This window comes from Symphodus melops (assembly GCF_947650265.1).
Source record: "Symphodus melops genome assembly, chromosome: 4".
Classification (NCBI taxonomy): Eukaryota; Metazoa; Chordata; class Actinopteri; order Labriformes; family Labridae; genus Symphodus; species Symphodus melops.
In genome coordinates, this window is record NC_136694.1 from 6,955,255 (window position 1) to 6,978,995 (window position 23,741).

Consider the following 23,741-nt stretch of genomic DNA (forward strand, 5'->3'; position numbering starts at 1 on the left):
TAAAAGGTTCAGGGACTTCTCTTCATAGAACTAAAAGGTTCAGGCACTTCTCTTCCTAGAAGTAAAAGGTTCAGGGACGTCTCTTTAAAGAACTAAAAGGTTCGGGAACTTCTCTTCAGGAACTAAAAGGTTCAGGAACTTCTCTTCGGGAACTAAAAGGTTCAGGGACTTCTCTTCATAGAACTAAAAGGTTCAGGCACTTCTCTTCCTAGAAGTAAAAGGTTCAGGGACTTCTCTTCATAGAACTAAAAGGTTCAGGGACTTCTCTTCATAGAACGAAAAGGTTCATGGACTTCTCTTCAGGAACTAAAAGGTTCATGGACTTCTCTTCAGGAACTAAAAGGTTCAGGGACTTTTCTTCAGGAACAAAAAGGTTCAGGAACTTCTCTTCAGGAACTAAAAGGCTCAGGGACTTCTCTTCAGGAACTGAAAGGTTCAGGGACTTCGCTTCATAGAACTAAAAGCTTCAGAGACTTCTCTTCAGGAACTAAAAGGTTCAGGAACTTCTCTTCATGGAACTAAAAGGTTCATGGACTTCTCTTCAGGAACTAAAAGGTTCAGGGACTTCTCTTCATAGAACTAAAAGGTTCAGGAACTTCTCTTCTAAGAACTAAAAGGTTCAGGGACTTCTCTTCAGGAACTAAAAGGCTCAGGGACTACTCTTCAGTAACTAAAAGGTTCAGGGACTTCTCTTCATAGAACTAAAAGGTCCAGGAACTTCTCTTCAGGAACTAAAAGGTTCAGGGACGTCTCTTTAGGAACTAAAAGGTTCAGGAACTTCTCTTCGGGAACTAAAAGGTTCAGGGACTTCTCTTCATAGAACTAAAAGGTTCAGGCACTTCTCTTCCTAGAAGTAAAAGGTTCAGGGACGTCTCTTTAAAGAACTAAAAGGTTCGGGAACTTCTCTTCAGGAACTAAAAGGTTCAGGAACTTCTCTTCGGGAACTAAAAGGTTCAGGGACTTCTCTTCATAGAACTAAAAGGTTCAGGCACTTCTCTTCCTAGAAGTAAAAGGTTCAGGGACTTCTCTTCATAGAACTAAAAGGTTCAGGGACTTCTCTTCATAGAACGAAAAGGTTCATGGACTTCTCTTCAGGAACTAAAAGGTTCATGGACTTCTCTTCAGGAACTAAAAGGTTCAGGGACTTTTCTTCAGGAACAAAAAGGTTCAGGAACTTCTCTTCAGGAACTAAAAGGCTCAGGGACTTCTCTTCAGGAACTGAAAGGTTCAGGGACTTCGCTTCATAGAACTAAAAGCTTCAGAGACTTCTCTTCAGGAACTAAAAGGTTCAGGAACTTCTCTTCATGGAACTAAAAGGTTCATGGACTTCTCTTCAGGAACTAAAAGGTTCAGGGACTTCTCTTCATAGAACTAAAAGGTTCAGGAACTTCTCTTCTAAGAACTAAAAGGTTCAGGGACTACTCTTCAGTAACTAAAAGGTTCAGGGACTTCTCTTCATAGAACTAAAAGGTTCAGGGACTTCTCTTCATAGAACTAAAAGGTCCAGGAACTTCTCTTCAGGAACTAAAAGGTTCAGGGACGTCTCTTTAAAGGACTAAAAGGTTCAGGAACTTCTCTTCTCAGAACTAAAAGGTTCAGGAACTTCTCTTCATAGAACTAAAAGCTTCAGGAACTTCTCTTCAGGAACTAAAAGGTTCAGGGACTTCTCTTCAGGAACTGAAAGGTTCAGGGACTTCGCTTCATAGAACTAAAAGGTTCAGGGACGTCTTTTTAAAGAACTAAAAGGTTCAGGGACTTCTCGTCATAGAACTAAAAGATTCAGGGACGTCTCTTTAAAGAACTAAAAGGTTCTGGAACTTCTCTTCAGGAACTAAAAGGTTCAGGAACTTCTCTTCGGGAACTAAAAGGTTCAGGGACTTCTCTTCATAGAACTAAATGGTTCAGGGACTTCTCTTCATAGAATTAAAAGGTTCAGGGACTTCTCTTCCAAGAACTAAAAGGTTCAGGGACTTCTCTTCATAGACCTAAAATGTTCATGGACTTCTCTTCGGGAAATAAAAGGTTCAGGGACGTCTCTTTAATGAACTAAAAGGTTCAGGAACTTCTCTTCAGGAACTCAAAGGCTCAGGGACTTCTCTTCAGGAACTGAAAGGTTCAGGGACTTCGCTTCATAGAACTAAAAGGTTCAGAGACTTCTCTTCAGGAACTAAAAGGTTCAGGAACTTCTCTTCATGGAACTAAAAGGTTCATGGACTTCTCTTCAGAAACTGAAAGGTTCAGGGACTTCGCTTCATAGAACTAAAAGGTTCAGGGACGTCTCTTTAAAGAACTAAAAGGTTCAGGGACTTCTCGTCATAGAACTAAAAGATTCAGGGACGTCTCTTTAAAGAACTAAAAGGTTCGGGAACTTCTCTTCAGGAACTAAAAGGTTCAGGAACTTCTCTTCGGGAACTAAAAGGTTCAGGGACTTCTCTTCATAGAACTAAAAGGTTCAGGCACTTCTCTTCCTAGAAGTAAAAGGTTCAGGGACTTCTCTTCATAGAACTAAAAGGTTCAGGGACTTCTCTTCATAGAACGAAAAGGTTCATGGACTTCTCTTCAGGAACTAAAAGGTTCATGGACTTCTCTTCAGGAACTAAAAGGTTCAGGGACTTTTCTTCAGGAACAAAAAGGTTCAGGAACTTCTCTTCAGGAACTAAAAGGCTCAGGGACTTCTCTTCAGGAACTGAAAGGTTCAGGGACTTCGCTTCATAGAACTAAAAGCTTCAGAGACTTCTCTTCAGGAACTAAAATGTTCAGGAACTTCTCTTCATAGAACTAAAAGGTTCAGGGACGTCTCTTTAAAGAACTAAAAGCTTCAGGAACTTCTCTTCGGGAACTAAAAGGTTCAGGGACTTCTCTTCATAGAACTCAAAGGTTCAGGGACTTCGCTTCATAGAACTAAAAGGTTCAGGGACTTATCTTCAAAGAACTAAAAGGTTCAGGGACTTCTCTTCAGGAACTAAAAGGTTCAGGGACTTCTCTTTATAGAACTAAAAGGTTCAGGGACTTCTCTTCATAGAACGAAAAGGCTCAGGGACTTCTATTCATAGAACTAAAAGGTTCAGGGACTTCTCTTCAAAGAACTCAAAGGTTCAGGGACTTCTCTTCATACAACTAAAAGGTTCAGGGATTGCTCTTTAAAGATCTAAAAGGTTCAGGGACTTCTCTTCATAGAACTAAAAGGTTCAGGGACTTCCCTTCAGGAACTAAAAGGTTCAGGGACTTCTCTTTATTGAACTAAATGGTTCAGGGACTTATCTTCATAGAACGAAAAGGCTCAGGGACTTCTCTTCATACAACTAAAAGGTTCAGGGACTTCTCTTCTCAGAACTAAAAGGTTCAGGGACTTCTCTTCAAAGAACTAAAAGGTTCAGGGACTTCTCTTCAGGAACTAAAAGGCTCAGGGACTACTCTTCAGGAAATAAAAGGTTCAGGGACTTCTCTTCATAGAACTGAAAGGTTCAGGGACGTCTCTTTAAAGAACTAAAAGGTTCAGGAAATTCTCTTCAGGAACTAAAAGGTTCAGGGACTTCTCTTCATCGAACTAAAAGGTTCAAGGACTTCTCTTCCAAGAACTAAAAGGTTCAGGGACTTCTCTTCATAGACCTAAAAGGTTCATGGACTTCTCTTCCAAGAACTAAAAGGTTCAGGGACTTCTCTTCATAGAAGTAAAAGGTTCAGGGACTTCTCTTCCAAGAACTAAAAGGTTCAGGGACTTCTCTTCATAGACCTAAAAGGTTCATGGACTTCTCTTCAGGAACTAAAAGGTTCAGGAACTTCTCTTCAGGAACTAAAAGGTTCAGGAACTTCTCTTCAGGAACTAAAAGGTTCAGGGACTTCTCTTCATCGAACTAAAAGGTTCAGGGACTTCTCTTCATAGAATTAAAAGGTTCAAGGACTTCTCTTCCAAGAACTAAAAGGTTCAGGGACTTCTCTTCAGGAACTAAAAGGTTCAGAAACTTCTCTTCAGGAAATAAAAGGTTCAGGGACTTCTCTTCATCGAAATAAAAGGTTCAGGGACTTCTCTTCTTAGAATTAAAAGGTTCAAGGACTTCTCTTCCAAGAACTAAAAGGTTCAGGGACTTCTCTTCATAGAAGTAAAAGGTTCAGGGACTTCTCTTCCAAGAACTAAAAGGTACAGGGACTTCTCTTCATAGACCTAAAAGGTTCATGGACTTCTCTTCAGGAACTCAAAGGTTCAGGGACTTCTCTTCAGGAACTAAAAGGTTCAGGAACTTCTCTTCGGGAACTAAAAGGTTCAGGGACGTCTCTTTAAAGAACTAAAAGGTTCAGGAACTTCTCTTCAGGAACTAAAAGGTTCAGGGACTTCTCATCAGGAACTAAAAGGTTCAGGGACTTCTCTTCATAGAACTAAAAGTTTCAGGGACGTCTCTTTAAAAAACTAAAAGGTTCAGGAACTTCTCTTCTAAGAACTGAAAGGTTCAGGGACTTCGCTTCATAGAACTAAAAGGTTCAGGGACTTCTCTTCAGGAACTAAAAGGCTCAGGGACTACTCTTCAGTAACTAAAAGGTTCAGGGACTTCTCTTCATAGAACTAAAAGGTCCAGGAACTTCTCTTCAGGAACTAAAAGGTTCAGGGACGTCTCTTTAAAGGACTAAAAGGTTCAGGAACTTCTCTTCTCAGAACTAAAAGGTTCAGGAACTTCTCTTCATAGAACTAAAAGCTTCAGGAACTTCTCTTCAGGAACTAAAAGGTTCAGGGACTTCTCTTCAGGAACTGAAAGGTTCAGGGACTTCGCTTCATAGAACTAAAAGGTTCAGGGACGTCTTTTTAAAGAACTAAAAGGTTCAGGGACTTCTCGTCATAGAACTAAAAGATTCAGGGACGTCTCTTTAAAGAACTAAAAGGTTCTGGAACTTCTCTTCAGGAACTAAAAGGTTCAGGAACTTCTCTTCGGGAACTAAAAGGTTCAGGGACTTCTCTTCATAGAACTAAATGGTTCAGGGACTTCTCTTCATAGAATTAAAAGGTTCAGGGACTTCTCTTCCAAGAACTAAAAGGTTCAGGGACTTCTCTTCATAGACCTAAAATGTTCATGGACTTCTCTTCGGGAAATAAAAGGTTCAGGGACGTCTCTTTAATGAACTAAAAGGTTCAGGAACTTCTCTTCAGGAACTCAAAGGCTCAGGGACTTCTCTTCAGGAACTGAAAGGTTCAGGGACTTCGCTTCATAGAACTAAAAGGTTCAGAGACTTCTCTTCAGGAACTAAAAGGTTCAGGAACTTCTCTTCATGGAACTAAAAGGTTCATGGACTTCTCTTCAGAAACTGAAAGGTTCAGGGACTTCGCTTCATAGAACTAAAAGGTTCAGGGACGTCTCTTTAAAGAACTAAAAGGTTCAGGGACTTCTCGTCATAGAACTAAAAGATTCAGGGACGTCTCTTTAAAGAACTAAAAGGTTCGGGAACTTCTCTTCAGGAACTAAAAGGTTCAGGAACTTCTCTTCGGGAACTAAAAGGTTCAGGGACTTCTCTTCATAGAACTAAAAGGTTCAGGCACTTCTCTTCCTAGAAGTAAAAGGTTCAGGGACGTCTCTTTAAAGAACTAAAAGGTTCGGGAACTTCTCTTCAGGAACTAAAAGGTTCAGGAACTTCTCTTCGGGAACTAAAAGGTTCAGGGACTTCTCTTCATAGAACTAAAAGGTTCAGGCACTTCTCTTCCTAGAAGTAAAAGGTTCAGGGACTTCTCTTCATAGAACTAAAAGGTTCAGGGACTTCTCTTCATAGAACGAAAAGGTTCATGGACTTCTCTTCAGGAACTAAAAGGTTCATGGACTTCTCTTCAGGAACTAAAAGGTTCAGGGACTTTTCTTCAGGAACAAAAAGGTTCAGGAACTTCTCTTCAGGAACTAAAAGGCTCAGGGACTTCTCTTCAGGAACTGAAAGGTTCAGGGACTTCGCTTCATAGAACTAAAAGCTTCAGAGACTTCTCTTCAGGAACTAAAAGGTTCAGGAACTTCTCTTCATGGAACTAAAAGGTTCATGGACTTCTCTTCAGGAACTAAAAGGTTCAGGGACTTCTCTTCATAGAACTAAAAGGTTCAGGAACTTCTCTTCTAAGAACTAAAAGGTTCAGGGACTTCTCTTCAGGAACTAAAAGGCTCAGGGACTACTCTTCAGTAACTAAAAGGTTCAGGGACTTCTCTTCATAGAACTAAAAGGTCCAGGAACTTCTCTTCAGGAACTAAAAGGTTCAGGGACGTCTCTTTAAAGGACTAAAAGGTTCAGGAACTTCTCTTCTCAGAACTAAAAGGTTCAGGAACTTCTCTTCATAGAACTAAAAGCTTCAGGAACTTCTCTTCAGGAACTAAAAGGTTCAGGGACTTCTCTTCAGGAACTGAAAGGTTCAGGGACTTCGCTTCATAGAACTAAAAGGTTCAGGGACGTCTTTTTAAAGAACTAAAAGGTTCAGGGACTTCTCGTCATAGAACTAAAAGATTCAGGGACGTCTCTTTAAAGAACTAAAAGGTTCTGGAACTTCTCTTCAGGAACTAAAAGGTTCAGGAACTTCTCTTCGGGAACTAAAAGGTTCAGGGACTTCTCTTCATAGAACTAAATGGTTCAGGGACTTCTCTTCATAGAATTAAAAGGTTCAGGGACTTCTCTTCCAAGAACTAAAAGGTTCAGGGACTTCTCTTCATAGACCTAAAATGTTCATGGACTTCTCTTCGGGAAATAAAAGGTTCAGGGACGTCTCTTTAATGAACTAAAAGGTTCAGGAACTTCTCTTCAGGAACTCAAAGGCTCAGGGACTTCTCTTCAGGAACTGAAAGGTTCAGGGACTTCGCTTCATAGAACTAAAAGGTTCAGAGACTTCTCTTCAGGAACTAAAAGGTTCAGGAACTTCTCTTCATGGAACTAAAAGGTTCATGGACTTCTCTTCAGAAACTGAAAGGTTCAGGGACTTCGCTTCATAGAACTAAAAGGTTCAGGGACGTCTCTTTAAAGAACTAAAAGGTTCAGGGACTTCTCGTCATAGAACTAAAAGATTCAGGGACGTCTCTTTAAAGAACTAAAAGGTTCGGGAACTTCTCTTCAGGAACTAAAAGGTTCAGGAACTTCTCTTCGGGAACTAAAAGGTTCAGGGACTTCTCTTCATAGAACTAAAAGGTTCAGGCACTTCTCTTCCTAGAAGTAAAAGGTTCAGGGACTTCTCTTCATAGAACTAAAAGGTTCAGGGACTTCTCTTCATAGAACGATAAGGTTCATGGACTTCTCTTCAGGAACTAAAAGGTTCATGGACTTCTCTTCAGGAACTAAAAGGTTCAGGGACTTTTCTTCAGGAACAAAAAGGTTCAGGAACTTCTCTTCAGGAACTAAAAGGCTCAGGGACTTCTCTTCAGGAACTGAAAGGTTCAGGGACTTCGCTTCATAGAACTAAAAGCTTCAGAGACTTCTCTTCAGGAACTAAAATGTTCAGGAACTTCTCTTCATAGAACTAAAAGGTTCAGGGACGTCTCTTTAAAGAACTAAAAGCTTCAGGAACTTCTCTTCGGGAACTAAAAGGTTCAGGGACTTCTCTTCATAGAACTCAAAGGTTCAGGGACTTCGCTTCATAGAACTAAAAGGTTCAGGGACTTATCTTCAAAGAACTAAAAGGTTCAGGGACTTCTCTTCAGGAACTAAAAGGTTCAGGGACTTCTCTTTATAGAACTAAAAGGTTCAGGGACTTCTCTTCATAGAACGAAAAGGCTCAGGGACTTCTATTCATAGAACTAAAAGGTTCAGGGACTTCTCTTCAAAGAACTCAAAGGTTCAGGGACTTCTCTTCATACAACTAAAAGGTTCAGGGATTGCTCTTTAAAGATCTAAAAGGTTCAGGGACTTCTCTTCATAGAACTAAAAGGTTCAGGGACTTCCCTTCAGGAACTAAAAGGTTCAGGGACTTCTCTTTATTGAACTAAATGGTTCAGGGACTTATCTTCATAGAACGAAAAGGCTCAGGGACTTCTCTTCATACAACTAAAAGGTTCAGGGACTTCTCTTCTCAGAACTAAAAGGTTCAGGGACTTCTCTTCAAAGAACTAAAAGGTTCAGGGACTTCTCTTCAGGAACTAAAAGGCTCAGGGACTACTCTTCAGGAAATAAAAGGTTCAGGGACTTCTCTTCATAGAACTGAAAGGTTCAGGGACGTCTCTTTAAAGAACTAAAAGGTTCAGGAAATTCTCTTCAGGAACTAAAAGGTTCAGGGACTTCTCTTCATCGAACTAAAAGGTTCAAGGACTTCTCTTCCAAGAACAAAAAGGTTCAGGGACTTCTCTTCATAGACCTAAAAGGTTCATGGACTTCTCTTCCAAGAACTAAAAGGTTCAGGGACTTCTCTTCATAGAAGTAAAAGGTTCAGGGACTTCTCTTCCAAGAACTAAAAGGTTCAGGGACTTCTCTTCATAGACCTAAAAGGTTCATGGACTTCTCTTCAGGAACTAAAAGGTTCAGGAACTTCTCTTCAGGAACTAAAAGGTTCAGGAACTTCTCTTCAGGAACTAAAAGGTTCAGGGACTTCTCTTCATCGAACTAAAAGGTTCAGGGACTTCTCTTCATAGAATTAAAAGGTTCAAGGACTTCTCTTCCAAGAACTAAAAGGTTCAGGGACTTCTCTTCAGGAACTAAAAGGTTCAGAAACTTCTCTTCAGGAAATAAAAGGTTCAGGGACTTCTCTTCATCGAAATAAAAGGTTCAGGGACTTCTCTTCTTAGAATTAAAAGGTTCAAGGACTTCTCTTCCAAGAACTAAAAGGTTCAGGGACTTCTCTTCATAGAAGTAAAAGGTTCAGGGACTTCTCTTCCAAGAACTAAAAGGTACAGGGACTTCTCTTCATAGACCTAAAAGGTTCATGGACTTCTCTTCAGGAACTCAAAGGTTCAGGGACTTCTCTTCAGGAACTAAAAGGTTCAGGAACTTCTCTTCGGGAACTAAAAGGTTCAGGGACGTCTCTTTAAAGAACTAAAAGGTTCAGGAACTTCTCTTCAGGAACTAAAAGGTTCAGGGACTTCTCATCAGGAACTAAAAGGTTCAGGGACTTCTCTTCATAGAACTAAAAGTTTCAGGGACGTCTCTTTAAAAAACTAAAAGGTTCAGGAACTTCTCTTCTAAGAACTGAAAGGTTCAGGGACTTCGCTTCATAGAACTAAAAGGTTCAGGAACTTCTCTTCAGGAACTAAAAGGTTCAGGGACGTCTCTTTAAAGAACTAAAAGGTTCAGGAACTTCTCTTCTCAGAACTAAAAGGTTCAGGAACTTCTCTTCATAGAACTAAAAGCTTCAGGAACTTCTCTTCAGGAACTAAAAGTTTCAGGGACTTCTCTTCAGGAACTGAAAGGTTCAGGGACTTCGCTTCATAGAACTAAAAGGTTCAGGGACGTCTCTTTAAAGAACTAAAAGGTTCAGGGACTTCTCTTCATAGAACTGAAAGGTTCAGGGACGTCTCTTTAAAGAACTAAAAGGTTCAGGAACTTCTCTTCAGGAACTAAAAGGTTCAGGGACTTCTCTTCAGGAATTAAAAGGTTCAGGAACTTCTCTTCAGGAACTAAAAGGTTCAGGAACTTCTCTTCATCGAACTAAAAGGTTCAGGGACTTCTCTTCATAGAATTAAAAGGTTCAAGGACTTCTCTTCCAAGAACTAAAAGGTTCAGGGACTTCTCTTCATGGAATTAAAAGGTTCAAGGAATTCTCTTCAAAGAAGTAAAAGGTTCAGGGACTTCTCTTCATAGAAGTAAAAGGTTCAGGGACTTCTCTTCATAGACCTAAAAGGTTCAGGGACTTCTCTTCATAGACCTAAAATGTTCATGGACTTCTCTTCAGGAACTAAAAGGTTCAGGGACTTCTCTTCGGGAAATAAAAGGTTCAGGGACGTCTCTTTAATGAACTAAAAGGTTCAGGAACTTCTCTTCAGGAACTCAAAGGCTCAGGGACTTCTCTTCAGGAACTGAAAGGTTCAGGGATTTTGCTTTATAGAACTAAAAGGTTCAGAGACTTCTCTTCAGGAACTAAAAGGTTCAGGAACTTCTCTTCATGGAACTAAAAGGTTCAGGGACTTCTCATCAGGAACTAAAAGGTTCAGGGACTTCTCTTCATAGAACTAAAAGTTTCAGGGACGTCTCTTTAAAAAACTAAAAGGTTCAGGAACTTCTCTTCTAAGAACTGAAAGGTTCAGGGACTTCGCTTCATAGAACTAAAAGGTTCAGGAACTTCTCTTCAGGAACTAAAAGGTTCAGGGACGTCTCTTTAAAGAACTAAAAGGTTCAGGAACTTCTCTTCTCAGAACTAAAAGGTTCAGGAACTTCTCTTCATAGAACTAAAAGCTTCAGGAACTTCTCTTCAGGAACTAAAAGTTTCAGGGACTTCTCTTCAGGAACTGAAAGGTTCAGGGACTTCGCTTCATAGAACTAAAAGGTTCAGGGACGTCTCTTTAAAGAACTAAAAGGTTCAGGGACTTCTCTTCATAGAACTGAAAGGTTCAGGGACGTCTCTTTAAAGAACTAAAAGGTTCGGGAACTTCTCTTCAGGAACTAAAAGGTTCAGGAACTTCTCTTCGGGAACTAAAAGGTTCAGGGACTCCTCTTCATAGAACTAAATGGTTCAGGGACTTCTCTTCATAGAATTAAAAGGTTCAGGGACTTCTCTTCCAAGAACTAAAAGGTTCAGGGACTTCTCTTCATAGACCTAAAATGTTCATGGACTTCTCTTCAGGAACTAAAAGGTTCAGGGACTTCTCTTCAGGAAATAAAAGGTTCAGGGACGTCTCTTTAATGAACTAAAAGGTTCAGGAACTTCTCTTCAGGAACTCAAAGGCTCAGGGACTTCTCTTCAGGAACTAAAAGGTTCAGGAACTTCTCTTCATGGAACTAAAAGGTTCATGGACTTCTCTTCATGAACTGAAAGGTTCAGGGACTTCGCTTCATAGAACTAAAAGGTTCAGGGACGTCTCTTTAAAGAACTAAAAGGTTCAGGGATTTCTCGTCATAGAACTAAAAGATTCAGGGACGTCTCTTTAAAGAACTAAAAGGTTCGGGAACTTCTCTTCAGGAACTAAAAGGTTCAGGAACTTCTCTTCGGGAACTAAAAGGTTCAGGGACTTCTCTTCATAGAACTAAAAGGTTCAGGGACTTCTCTTCCTAGAAGTAAAAGGTTCAGGGACTTCTCTTCATAGAACTAAAAGGTTCAGGGACTTCTCTTCATAGAACGAAAAGGTTCATGGACTTCTCTTCAGGAACTAAAAGGTTCATGGACTTCTCTTCAGGAACTAAAAGGTTCATGGACTTCTCTTCAGGAACTAAAAGGTTCATGGACTTCTCTTCAGGAACTAAAAGGTTCAGGGACTTCTCTTCAGGAACTGAAAGGTTCAGGGACTTCGCTTCATAGAACTAAAAGGTTCAGAGACTTCTCTTCAGGAACTAAAAGGTTCAGGAACTTCTCTTCATGGAACTAAAAGGTTCAGGGACTTCTCATCAGGAACTAAAAGGTTCAGGGACTTCTCTTCATAGAACTAAAAGTTTCAGGGACGTCTCTTTAAAAAACTAAAAGGTTCAGGAACTTCTCTTCTAAGAACTGAAAGGTTCAGGGACTTCGCTTCATAGAACTAAAAGGTTCAGGAACTTCTCTTCAGGAACTAAAAGGTTCAGGGACGTCTCTTTAAAGAACTAAAAGGTTCAGGAACTTCTCTTCTCAGAACTAAAAGGTTCAGGAACTTCTCTTCATAGAACTAAAAGCTTCAGGAACTTCTCTTCAGGAACTAAAAGTTTCAGGGACTTCTCTTCAGGAACTGAAAGGTTCAGGGACTTCGCTTCATAGAACTAAAAGGTTCAGGGACGTCTCTTTAAAGAACTAAAAGGTTCAGGGACTTCTCTTCATAGAACTGAAAGGTTCAGGGACGTCTCTTTAAAGAACTAAAAGGATCGGGAACTTCTCTTCAGGAACTAAAAGGTTCAGGAACTTCTCTTCGGGAACTAAAAGGTTCAGGGACTCCTCTTCATAGAACTAAATGGTTCAGGGACTTCTCTTCATAGAATTAAAAGGTTCAGGGACTTCTCTTCCAAGAACTAAAAGGTTCAGGGACTTCTCTTCATAGACCTAAAATGTTCATGGACTTCTCTTCAGGAACTAAAAGGTTCAGGGACTTCTCTTCAGGAAATAAAAGGTTCAGGGACGTCTCTTTAATGAACTAAAAGGTTCAGGAACTTCTCTTCAGGAACTCAAAGGCTCAGGGACTTCTCTTCAGGAACTAAAAGGTTCAGGAACTTCTCTTCATGGAACTAAAAGGTTCATGGACTTCTCTTCATGAACTGAAAGGTTCAGGGACTTCGCTTCATACAACTAAAAGGTTCAGGGACGTCTCTTTAAAGAACTAAAAGGTTCAGGGATTTCTCGTCATAGAACTAAAAGATTCAGGGACGTCTCTTTAAAGAACTAAAAGGTTCGGGAACTTCTCTTCAGGAACTAAAAGGTTCAGGAACTTCTCTTCGGGAACTAAAAGGTTCAGGGACTTCTCTTCATAGAACTAAAAGGTTCAGGGACTTCTCTTCCTAGAAGTAAAAGGTTCAGGGACTTGTCTTCATAGAACTAAAAGGTTCAGGGACTTCTCTTCATAGAACGAAAAGGTTCATGGACTTCTCTTCAGGAACTAAAAGGTTCATGGACTTCTCTTCAGGAACTAAAAGGTTCATGGACTTCTCTTCAGGAACTAAAAGGTTCATGGACTTCTCTTCAGGAACTAAAAGGTTCAGGGACTTCTCTTCAGGAACTGAAAGGTTCAGGGACTTCGCTTCATAGAACTAAAAGCTTCAGAGACTTCTCTTCAGGAACTAAAAGGTTCAGGAACTTCTCTTCATAGAACTAAAAGGTTCAGGGACGTCTCTTTAAAGAACTAAAAGCTTCAGGAACTTCTCTTCGGGAACTAAAAGGTTCAGGGACTTCTCTTCATAGAACTCAAAGGTTCAGGGACTTCGCTTCATAGAACTAAAAGGTTCAGGGACTTATCTTCAAAGAACTAAAAGGTTCAGGGACTTCTCTTCAGGAACTAAACTGTTCAGGGACTTCTCTTCAAAGAACTAAAAGGTTCAGGGACTTCTCTTCAGGAACTAAAAGGTTCAGGGACTTCTCTTTATAGAACTAAAAGGTTCAGGGACTTCTCTTCATAGAACGAAAAGGCTCAGGGACTTCTCTTCATAGAACTAAAAGGTTCAGGGACTTCTCTTGAAAGAACTCAAAGGTTCAGGGACTTCTCTTCATAAAACTAAAAGGTTCAGGGACTGCTCTTTAAAGAACTAAAAGGTTCAGGATCTTCTCTTCAGGAACTAAAAGGTTCAGGGACTTCTCTTCATAGAACTAAAAGGTTCAGGGACTTCTCTTCAGGAAATGAAAGGTTCAGGGACTCCTCGTCAATGAACTAAAAGGTTCAGGGACTTCTCTTGAGGAACTAAAAGGTTCAGGGACTTCTCTTCAGAGAACTAAAAGGCTCCGGGACTTCTACTTAAAGATCTAAAAGGTTCAGGGACTCCTCTTCATTTAAATAAAAAGTTCATTTACGTCTCTTCATAGAAGTAAAAGGTTCAGGGACTTCTCTTCTCAGAACTAAAAGGTTCAGGGACTTCTCTTCATAGAACGAAAAGGCTCAGGGACTTCTCTTCATAGAACTAAAAGGTTCAGGGACTTCTCTTCAGGAACTAAAATGTTCAGGGACTTCTCTTCAAAGAACTAAAAGGTTCAGGGACTTCCCTTCAGGAACTAACAGGTTCAGGGACTTCTCTTCATACAACTAAAAGGTTCAGGGACGTCTCTTTAAAGAACTATAAGGTTCAGGAACTTCTCTTCAGGAACTAAAAGGTTCAGGGACTTGTCTTCATAGAACTAAAAGGTTCAGGGACTTTTCTTCATAGAATTAAAAGGTTCAGGGACTTATCTTCATCGAACTAATATGTTCAGGGACTTCTCTTCAGGAACTAAAAGGTTCAGGGACTTCTCTTCTCAGAACTAAAAGGTTCAGGGACTTCTCTTCAAAGAACTAAAATGTTCTGGGACTTCTCTTCAGGAACTAAAAGGCTCAGGGACTACTCTTCAGGAACTAAATGGTTCAGGGACTTCTCTTCATAGAACTAAACGGTTCAGGGACTTCTCTTCTCAGAACTAAAAGGTTCAGGGACTTCTCTTCAAAGAACTAAAATGTTCTGGGACTTCTCTTCAGGAACTAAAAGGCTCAGGGACTACTCTTCAGGAACTAAATGGTTCAGGGACTTCTCTTCATAGAACTAAACGGTTCAGGGACGTCTCTTTAAAGAACTAAAAGGTTCAGGAACTTCTCTTCAGGAACTAAAAGGTTCAGGGACTTCTCTTCAGGAACTGAAAGGTTCAGGGACTTCTCTTCATAGACCTAAAAGGTTCAGGTTCTTCTCTTCAGGAACTAAAAGGTTCATGGACTTCTCTTCAGGAACTAAAAGGTTCAGGGACTTCTCTTCAGGAACTGAAAGGTTCAGGGACTTCGCTTCATAGAACTAAAAGGTTCAGGGACGTCTTTTTAAAGAACTAAAAGGTTCAGGGACTTCTCGTCATAGAACTAAAAGATTCAGGGACGTCTCTTTAAAGAACTAAAAGGTTCGGGAACTTCTCTTCAGGAACTAAAAGGTTCAGGAACTTCTCTTCGGGAACTAAAAGGTTCAGGGACTTCTCTTCATAGAACTAAATGGTTCAGGGACTTCTCTTCATAGAATTAAAAGGTTCAGGGACTTCTCTTCCAAGAACTAAAAGGTTCAGGGACTTCTCTTCATAGACCTAAAATGTTCATGGACTTCTCTTCGGGAAATAAAAGGTTCAGGGACGTCTCTTTAATGAACTAAAAGGTTCAGGAACTTCTCTTCAGGAACTCAAAGGCTCAGGGACTTCTCTTCAGGAACTGAAAGGTTCAGGGACTTCGCTTCATAGAACTAAAAGGTTCAGAGACTTCTCTTCAGGAACTAAAAGGTTCAGGAACTTCTCTTCATGGAACTAAAAGGTTCATGGACTTCTCTTCAGGAACTGAAAGGTTCAGGGACTTCGCTTCATAGAACTAAAAGGTTCAGGGACGTCTCTTTAAAGAACTAAAAGGTTCAGGGACTTCTCGTCATAGAACTAAAAGATTCAGGGACGTCTCTTTAAAGAACTAAAAGGTTCGGGAACTTCTCTTCAGGAACTAAAAGGTTCAGGAACTTCTCTTCGGGAACTAAAAGGTTCAGGGACTTCTCTTCATAGAACTAAAAAGTTCAGGCACTTCTCTTCCTAGAAGTAAAAGGTTCAGGGACTTCTCTTCATAGAACTAAAAGGTTCAGGGACTTCTCTTCATAGAACGAAAAGGTTCATGGACTTCTCTTCAGGAACTAAAAGGTTCATGGACTTCTCTTCAGGAACTAAAAGGTTCAGGGACTTTTCTTCAGGAACAAAAAGGTTCAGGAACTTCTCTTCAGGAACTAAAAGGCTCAGGGACTTCTCTTCAGGAACTGAAAGGTTCAGGGACTTCGCTTCATAGAACTAAAAGCTTCAGAGACTTCTCTTCAGGAACTAAAATGTTCAGGAACTTCTCTTCATAGAACTAAAAGGTTCAGGGACGTCTCTTTAAAGAACTAAAAGCTTCAGGAACTTCTCTTCGGGAACTAAAAGGTTCAGGGACTAATCTTCATAGAACTCAAAGGTTCAGGGACTTCGCTTCATAGAACTAAAAGGTTCAGGGACTTATCTTCAAAGAACTAAAAGGTTCAGGGACTTCTCTTCAGGAACTAAACTGTTCAGGGACTTCTCTTCAAAGAACTAAAAGGTTCAGGGACTTCTCTTCAGGAACTAAAAGGTTCAGGGACTTCTCTTTATAGAACTAAAAGGTTCAGGGACTTCTCTTCATAGAACGAAAAGGCTCAGGGACTTCTATTCATAGAACTAAAAGGTTCAGGGACTTCTCTTCAAAGAACTCAAAGGTTCAGGGACTTCTCTTCATACAACTAAAAGGTTCAGGGATTGCTCTTTAAAGATCTAAAAGGTTCAGGGACTTCTCTTCATAGAACTAAAAGGTTCAGGGACTTCCCTTCAGGAACTAAAAGGTTCAGGGACTTCTCTTTATTGAACTAAATGGTTCAGGGACTTCTCTTCATAGAACGAAAAGGCTCAGGGACTTCTCTTCATAGAACTAAAAGGTTCAGGGACTTCTCTTCAAAGAACTCAAAGGTTCAGGGACTTCTCTTCATAGAACTAAAAGGTTCAGGGACTTCTCTTCTCAGAACTAAAAGGTTCAGGGACTTCTCTTCAAAGAACTAAAAGGTTCAGGGACTTCTCTTCAGGAACTAAAAGGCTCAGGGACTACTCTTCAGGAAATAAAAGGTTCAGGGACTTCTCTTCATAGAACTGAAAGGTTCAGGGACGTCTCTTTAAAGAACTAAAAGGTTCAGGAAATTCTCTTCAGGAACTAAAAGGTTCAGGGACTTCTCTTCATCGAACTAAAAGGTTCAAGGACTTCTCTTCCAAGAACTAAAAGGTTCAGGGACTTCTCTTCATAGACCTAAAAGGTTCATGGACTTCTCTTCCAAGAACTAAAAGGTTCAGGGACTTCTCTTCATAGAAGTAAAAGGTTCAGGGACTTCTCTTCCAAGAACTAAAAGGTTCAGGGACTTCTCTTCATAGACCTAAAAGGTTCATGGACTTCTCTTCAGGAACTAAAAGGTTCAGGAACTTCTCTTCAGGAACTAAAAGGTTCAGGAACTTCTCTTCAGGAACTAAAAGGTTCAGGGACTTCTCTTCATCGAACTAAAAGGTTCAGGGACTTCTCTTCATAGAATTAAAAGGTTCAAGGACTTCTCTTCCAAGAACTAAAAGGTTCAGGGACTTCTCTTCAGGAACTAAAAGGTTCAGAAACTTCTCTTCAGGAAATAAAAGGTTCAGGGACTTCTCTTCATCGAAATAAAAGGTTCAGGGACTTCTCTTCTTAGAATTAAAAGGTTCAAGGACTTCTCTTCCAAGAACTAAAAGGTTCAGGGACTTCTCTTCATAGAAGTAAAAGGTTCAGGGACTTCTCTTCCAAGAACTAAAAGGTTCAGGGACTTCTCTTCATAGACCTAAAAGGTTCATGGACTTCTCTTCAGGAACTCAAAGGTTCAGGGACTTCTCTTCAGGAACTAAAAGGTTCAGGAACTTCTCTTCGGGAACTAAAAGGTTCAGGGACGTCTCTTCAAAGAACTAAAAGGTTCAGAAACTTCTCTTCAGGAACTAAAAGGTTCAGGGACTTCTCTTCAGGAATTAAAAGGTTCAGGAACTTCTCTTCAGGAACTAAAAGGTTCAGGAACTTCTCTTCATCGAACTAAAAGGTTCAGGGACTTCTCTTCATAGAATTAAAAGGTTCAAGGACTTCTCTTCCAAGAACTAAAAGGTTCAGGGACTTCTCTTCATGGAATTAAAAGGTTCAAGGAATTCTCTTCAAAGAAGTAAAAGGTTCAGGGACTTCTCTTCATAGAAGTAAAAGGTTCAGGGACTTCTCTTCATAGACCTAAAAGGTTCAGGGACTTCTCTTCATAGACCTAAAATGTTCATGGACTTCTCTTCAGGAACTAAAAGGTTCAGGGACTTCTCTTCGGGAAATAAAAGGTTCAGGGACGTCTCTTTAATGAACTAAAAGGTTCAGGAACTTCTCTTCAGGAACTCAAAGGCTCAGGGACTTCTCTTCAGGAACTGAAAGGTTCAGGGATTTCGCTTCATAGAACTAAAAGGTTCAGAGACTTCTCTTCAGGAACTAAAATGTTCAGGAACTTCTCTTCATGGAACTAAAAGGTTCAGGGACTTCTCTTCAGGAACTAAAAGGTTCAGGGACTTCTCTTCATAGAACTAAAAGGTTCAGGGACGTCTCTTTAAAAAACTAAAAGGTTCAGGAACTTCTCTTCTAAGAACTGAAAGGTTCAGGGACTTCGCTTCATAGAACTAAAAGGTTCAGGAACTTCTCTTCAGGAACTAAAAGGTTCAGGGACGTCTCTTTAAAGAACTAAAAGGTTCAGGAACTTCTCTTCTCAGAACTAAAAGGTTCAGGAACTTCTCTTCATAGAACTAAAAGCTTCAGGAACTTCTCTTCAGGAACTAAAAGTTTCAGGGACTTCTCTTCAGGAACTGAAAGGTTCAGGGACTTCGCTTCATAGAACTAAAAGGTTCAGGGACGTCTCTTTAAAGAACTAAAAGGTTCAGGGACTTCTCGTCATAGAACTAAAAGATTCAGGGACGTCTCTTTAAAGAACTAAAAGGATCGGGAACTTCTCTTCAGGAACTAAAAGGTTCAGGAACTTCTCTTCGGGAACTAAAAGGTTCAGGGACTTCTCTTCATAGAACTAAATGGTTCAGGGACTTCTCTTCATAGAATTAAAAGGTTCAGGGACTTCTCTTCCAAGAACTAAAAGGTTCAGGGACTTCTCTTCATAGACCTAAAATGTTCATGGACTTCTCTTCAGGAACTAAAAGGTTCAGGGACTTCTCTTCAGGAAATAAAAGGTTCAGGGACGTCTCTTTAATGAACTAAAAGGTTCAGGAACTTCTCTTCAGGAACTCAAAGGCTCAGGGACTTCTCTTCAGGAACTAAAAGGTTCAGGAACTTCTCTTCATGGAACTAAAAGGTTCATGGACTTCTCTTCATGAACTGAAAGGTTCAGGGACTTCGCTTCATAGAACTAAAAGGTTCAGGGACGTCTCTTTAAAGAACTAAAAGGTTCAGGGATTTCTCGTCATAGAACTAAAAGATTCAGGGACGTCTCTTTAAAGAACTAAAAGGTTCGGGAACTTCTCTTCAGGAACTAAAAGGTTCAGGAACTTCTCTTCGGGAACTAAAAGGTTCAGGGACTTCTCTTCATAGAACTAAAAGGTTCAGGGACTTCTCTTCCTAGAAGTAAAAGGTTCAGGGACTTCTCTTCATAGAACTAAAAGGTTCAGGGACTTCTCTTCATAGAACGAAAAGGTTCATGGACTTCTCTTCAGGAACTAAAAGGTTCATGGACTTCTCTTCAGGAACTAAAAGGTTCAGGAACTTCTCTTCGGGAACTAAAAGGTTCAGGGACTTCTCTTCATAGAACTAAATGGTTCAGGGACTTCTCTTCATAGAATTAAAAGGTTCAGGGACTTCTCTTCCAAGAACTAAAAGGTTCAGGGACTTCTCTTCATAGACCTAAAATGTTCATGGACTTCTCTTCAGGAACTAAAAGGTTCAGGGACTTCTCTTCGGGAAATAAAAGGTTCAGGGACGTCTCTTTAATGAACTAAAAGGTTCAGGAACTTCTCTTCAGGAACTAAAAGGTTCAGGGACTTCTCTTCATAGACCTAAAAGGTTCATGGACTTCTCTTCAGGAACTAAAAGGTTCAGGAACTTCTCTTCAGGAACTAAAAGGTTCAGGAACTTCTCTTCAGGAACTAAAAGGTTCAGGGACTTCTCTTCATCGAACTAAAAGGTTCAGGGACTTCTCTTCATAGAATTAAAAGGTTCAAGGACTTCTCTTCCAAGAACTAAAAGGTTCAGGGACTTCTCTTCAGGAACTAAAAGGTTCAGAAACTTCTCTTCAGGAAATAAAAGGTTCAGGGACTTCTCTTCATCGAAATAAAAGGTTCAGGGACTTCTCTTCTTACAATTAAAAGGTTCAAGGACTTCTCTTCCAAGAACTAAAAGGTTCAGGGACTTCTCTTCATAGAAGTAAAAGGTTCAGGGACTTCTCTTCCAAGAACTAAAAGGTTCAGGGACTTCTCTTCATAGACCTAAAAGGTTCATGGACTTCTCTTCAGGAACTCAAAGGTTCAGGGACTTCTCTTCAGGAACTAAAAGGTTCAGGAACTTCTCTTCGGGAACTAAAAGGTTCAGGGACGTCTCTTTAAAGAACTAAAAGGTTCAGGAACTTCTCTTCAGGAACTAAAAGGTTCAGGGACTTCTCTTCAGGAATTAAAAGGTTCAGGAACTTCTCTTCAGGAACTAAAAGGTTCAGGAACTTCTCTTCATCGAACTAAAAGGTTCAGGGACTTCTCTTCATAGAATTAAAAGGTTCAAGGACTTCTCTTCCAAGAACTAAAAGGTTCAGGGACTTCTCTTCATGGAATTAAAAGGTTCAAGGAATTCTCTTCAAAGAAGTAAAAGGTTCAGGGACTTCTCTTCATAGAAGTAAAAGGTTCAGGGACTTCTCTTCATAGACCTAAAAGGTTCAGGGACTTCTCTTCATAGACCTAAAATGTTCATGGACTTCTCTTCAGGAACTAAAAGGTTCAGGGACTTCTCTTCGGGAAATAAAAGGTTCAGGGACGTCTCTTTAATGAACTAAAAGGTTCAGGAACTTCTCTTCAGGAACTCAAAGGCTCAGGGACTTCTCTTCAGGAACTGAAAGGTTCAGGGATTTCGCTTCATAGAACTAAAAGGTTCAGAGACTTCTCTTCAGGAACTAAAAGGTTCAGGAACTTCTCTTCATGGAACTAAAAGGTTCAGGGACTTCTCATCAGGAACTAAAAGGTTCAGGGACTTCTCTTCATAGAACTAAAAGTTTCAGGGACGTCTCTTTAAAAAACTAAAAGGTTCAGGAACTTCTCTTCTAAGAACTGAAAGGTTCAGGGACTTCGCTTCATAGAACTAAAAGGTTCAGGAACTTCTCTTCAGGAACTAAAAGGTTCAGGGACGTCTCTTTAAAGAACTAAAAGGTTCAGGAACTTCTCTTCTCAGAACTAAAAGGTTCAGGAACTTCTCTTCATAGAACTAAAAGCTTCAGGAACTTCTCTTCAGGAACTAAAAGTTTCAGGGACTTCTCTTCAGGAACTGAAAGGTTCAGGGACTTCGCTTCATAGAATTAAAAGGTTCAGGGACGTCTCTTTAAAGAACTAAAAGGTTCAGGGACTTCTCTTCATAGAACTGAAAGGTTCAGGGACGTCTCTTTAAAGAACTAAAAGGATCGGGAACTTCTCTTCAGGAACTAAAAGGTTCAGGAACTTCTCTTCGGGAACTAAAAGGTTCAGGGACTCCTCTTCATAGAACTAAATGGTTCAGGGACTTCTCTTCATAGAATTAAAAGGTTCAGGGACTTCTCTTCCAAGAACTAAAAGGTTCAGGGACTTCTCTTCATAGACCTAAAATGTTCATGGACTTCTCTTCAGGAACTAAAAGGTTCAGGGACTTCTCTTCAGGAAATAAAAGGTTCAGGGACGTCTCTTTAATGAACTAAAAGGTTCAGGAACTTCTCTTCAGGAACTCAAAGGCTCAGGGACTTCTCTTCAGGAACTAAAAGGTTCAGGAACTTCTCTTCATGGAACTAAAAGGTTCATGGACTTCTCTTCATGAACTGAAAGGTTCAGGGACTTCGCTTCATAGAACTAAAAGGTTCAGGGACGTCTCTTTAAAGAACTAAAAGGTTCAGGGATTTCTCGTCATAGAACTAAAAGATTCAGGGACGTCTCTTTAAAGAACTAAAAGGTTCGGGAACTTCTCTTCAGGAACTAAAAGGTTCAGGAACTTCTCTTCGGGAACTAAAAGGTTCAGGGACTTCTCTTCTTAGAACTAAAAGGTTCAGGGACTTCTCTTCCTAGAAGTAAAAGGTTCAGGGACTTCTCTTCATAGAACTAAAAGGTTCAGGGACTTCTCTTCATAGAACGAAAAGGTTCATGGACTTCTCTTCAGGAACTAAAAGGTTCATGGACTTCTCTTCAGGAACTAAAAGGTTCATGGACTTCTCTTCAGGAACTAAAAGGTTCATGGACTTCTCTTCAGGAACTAAAAGGTTCAGGGACTTCTCTTCAGGAACTGAAAGGTTCAGGGACTTCGCTTCATAGAACTAAAAGCTTCAGAGACTTCTCTTCAGGAACTAAAAGGTTCAGGAACTTCTCTTCATAGAACTAAAAGGTTCAGGGACGTCTCTTTAAAGAACTAAAAGCTTCAGGAACTTCTCTTCGGGAACTAAAAGGTTCAGGGACTTCTCTTCATAGAACTCAAAGGTTCAGGGACTTCGCTTCATAGAACTAAAAGGTTCAGGGACTTATCTTCAAAGAACTAAAAGGTTCAGGGACTTCTCTTCAGGAACTAAACTGTTCAGGGACTTCTCTTCAAAGAACTAAAAGGTTCAGGGACTTCTCTTCAGGAACTAAAAGGTTCAGGGACTTCTCTTTATAGAACTAAAAGGTTCAGGGACTTCTCTTCATAGAACGAAAAGGCTCAGGGACTTCTCTTCATAGAACTAAAAGGTTCAGGGACTTCTCTTGAAAGAACTCAAAGGTTCAGGGACTTCTCTTCATAAAACTAAAAGGTTCAGGGACTGCTCTTTAAAGAACTAAACGGTTCAGGATCTTCTCTTCAGGAACTAAAAGGTTCAGGGACTTCTCTTCATAGAACTAAAAGGTTCAGGGACTTCTCTTCAGGAAATGAAAGGTTCAGGGACTCCTCGTCAATGAACTAAAAGGTTCAGGGACTTCTCTTGAGGAACTAAAAGGTTCAGGGACTTCTCTTCAGAGAACTAAAAGGCTCCGGGACTTCTCCTTAAAGATCTAAAAGGTTCAGGGACTCCTCTTCATTTAAATAAAAAGTTCATTTACGTCTCTTCATAGAAGTAAAAGGTTCAGGGACTTCTCTTCTCAGAACTAAAAGGTTCAGGGACTTCTCTTCATAGAACGAAAAGGCTCAGGGACTTCTCTTCATAGAACTAAAAGGTTCAGGGACTTCTCTTCAGGAACTAAAATGTTCAGGGACTTCTCTTCAAAGAACTAAAAGGTTCAGGGACTTCCCTTCAGGAACTAACAGGTTCAGGGACTTCTCTTCATACAACTAAAAGGTTCAGGGACGTCTCTTTAAAGAACTATAAGGTTCAGGAACTTCTCTTCAGGAACTAAAAGGTTCAGGGACTTGTCTTCATAGAACTAAAAGGTTCAGGGACTTTTCTTCATAGAATTAAAAGGTTCAGGGACTTATCTTCATCGAACTAATATGTTCAGGGACTTCTCTTCAGGAACTAAAAGGTTCAGGGACTTCTCTTCTCAGAACTAAAAGGTTCAGGGACTTCTCTTCAAAGAACTAAAATGTTCTGGGACTTCTCTTCAGGAACTAAAAGGCTCAGGGACTACTCTTCAGGAACTAAATGGTTCAGGGACTTCTCTTCATAGAACTAAACGGTTCAGGGACGTCTCTTTAAAGAACTAAAAGGTTCAGGAACTTCTCTTCAGGAACTAAAAGGTTCAGGGACTTCTCTTCAGGAACTGAAAGGTTCAGGGACTTCACTTCATAGAACTAAAAGGTTCAGGGACGTCTCTTTAAAGAACTAAAAGGTTCAGGGACTTCTCGTCATAGAACTAAAAGATTCAGGGACGTCTCTTTAAAGAACTAAAATGTTCGGGAACTTCTCTTCAGGAACTAAAAGGTTCAGGAACTTCTCTTCGGGAACTAAAAGATTCAGGGACTTCTCTTCATAGAACTAAAAGGTTCAGGGACTTCTCTTCCTAGAAGTAAAAGGTTCAGGGACTTCTCTTCATAGACCTAAAAGGTTCAGGGACTTCTCTTCAGGAACTAAAAGGTTCATGGACTTCTCTTCAGGAACTAAAAGGTTCAGGGACTTCTCTTCAGGAACTGAAAGGTTCAGGGACTTCGCTTCATAGAACTAAAAGGTTCAGGGACGTCTTTTTAAAGAACTAAAAGGTTCAGGGACTTCTCGTCATAGAACTAAAAGATTCAGGGACGTCTCTTTAAAGAACTAAAAGGTTCGGGAACTTCTCTTCAGGAACTAAAAGGTTCAGG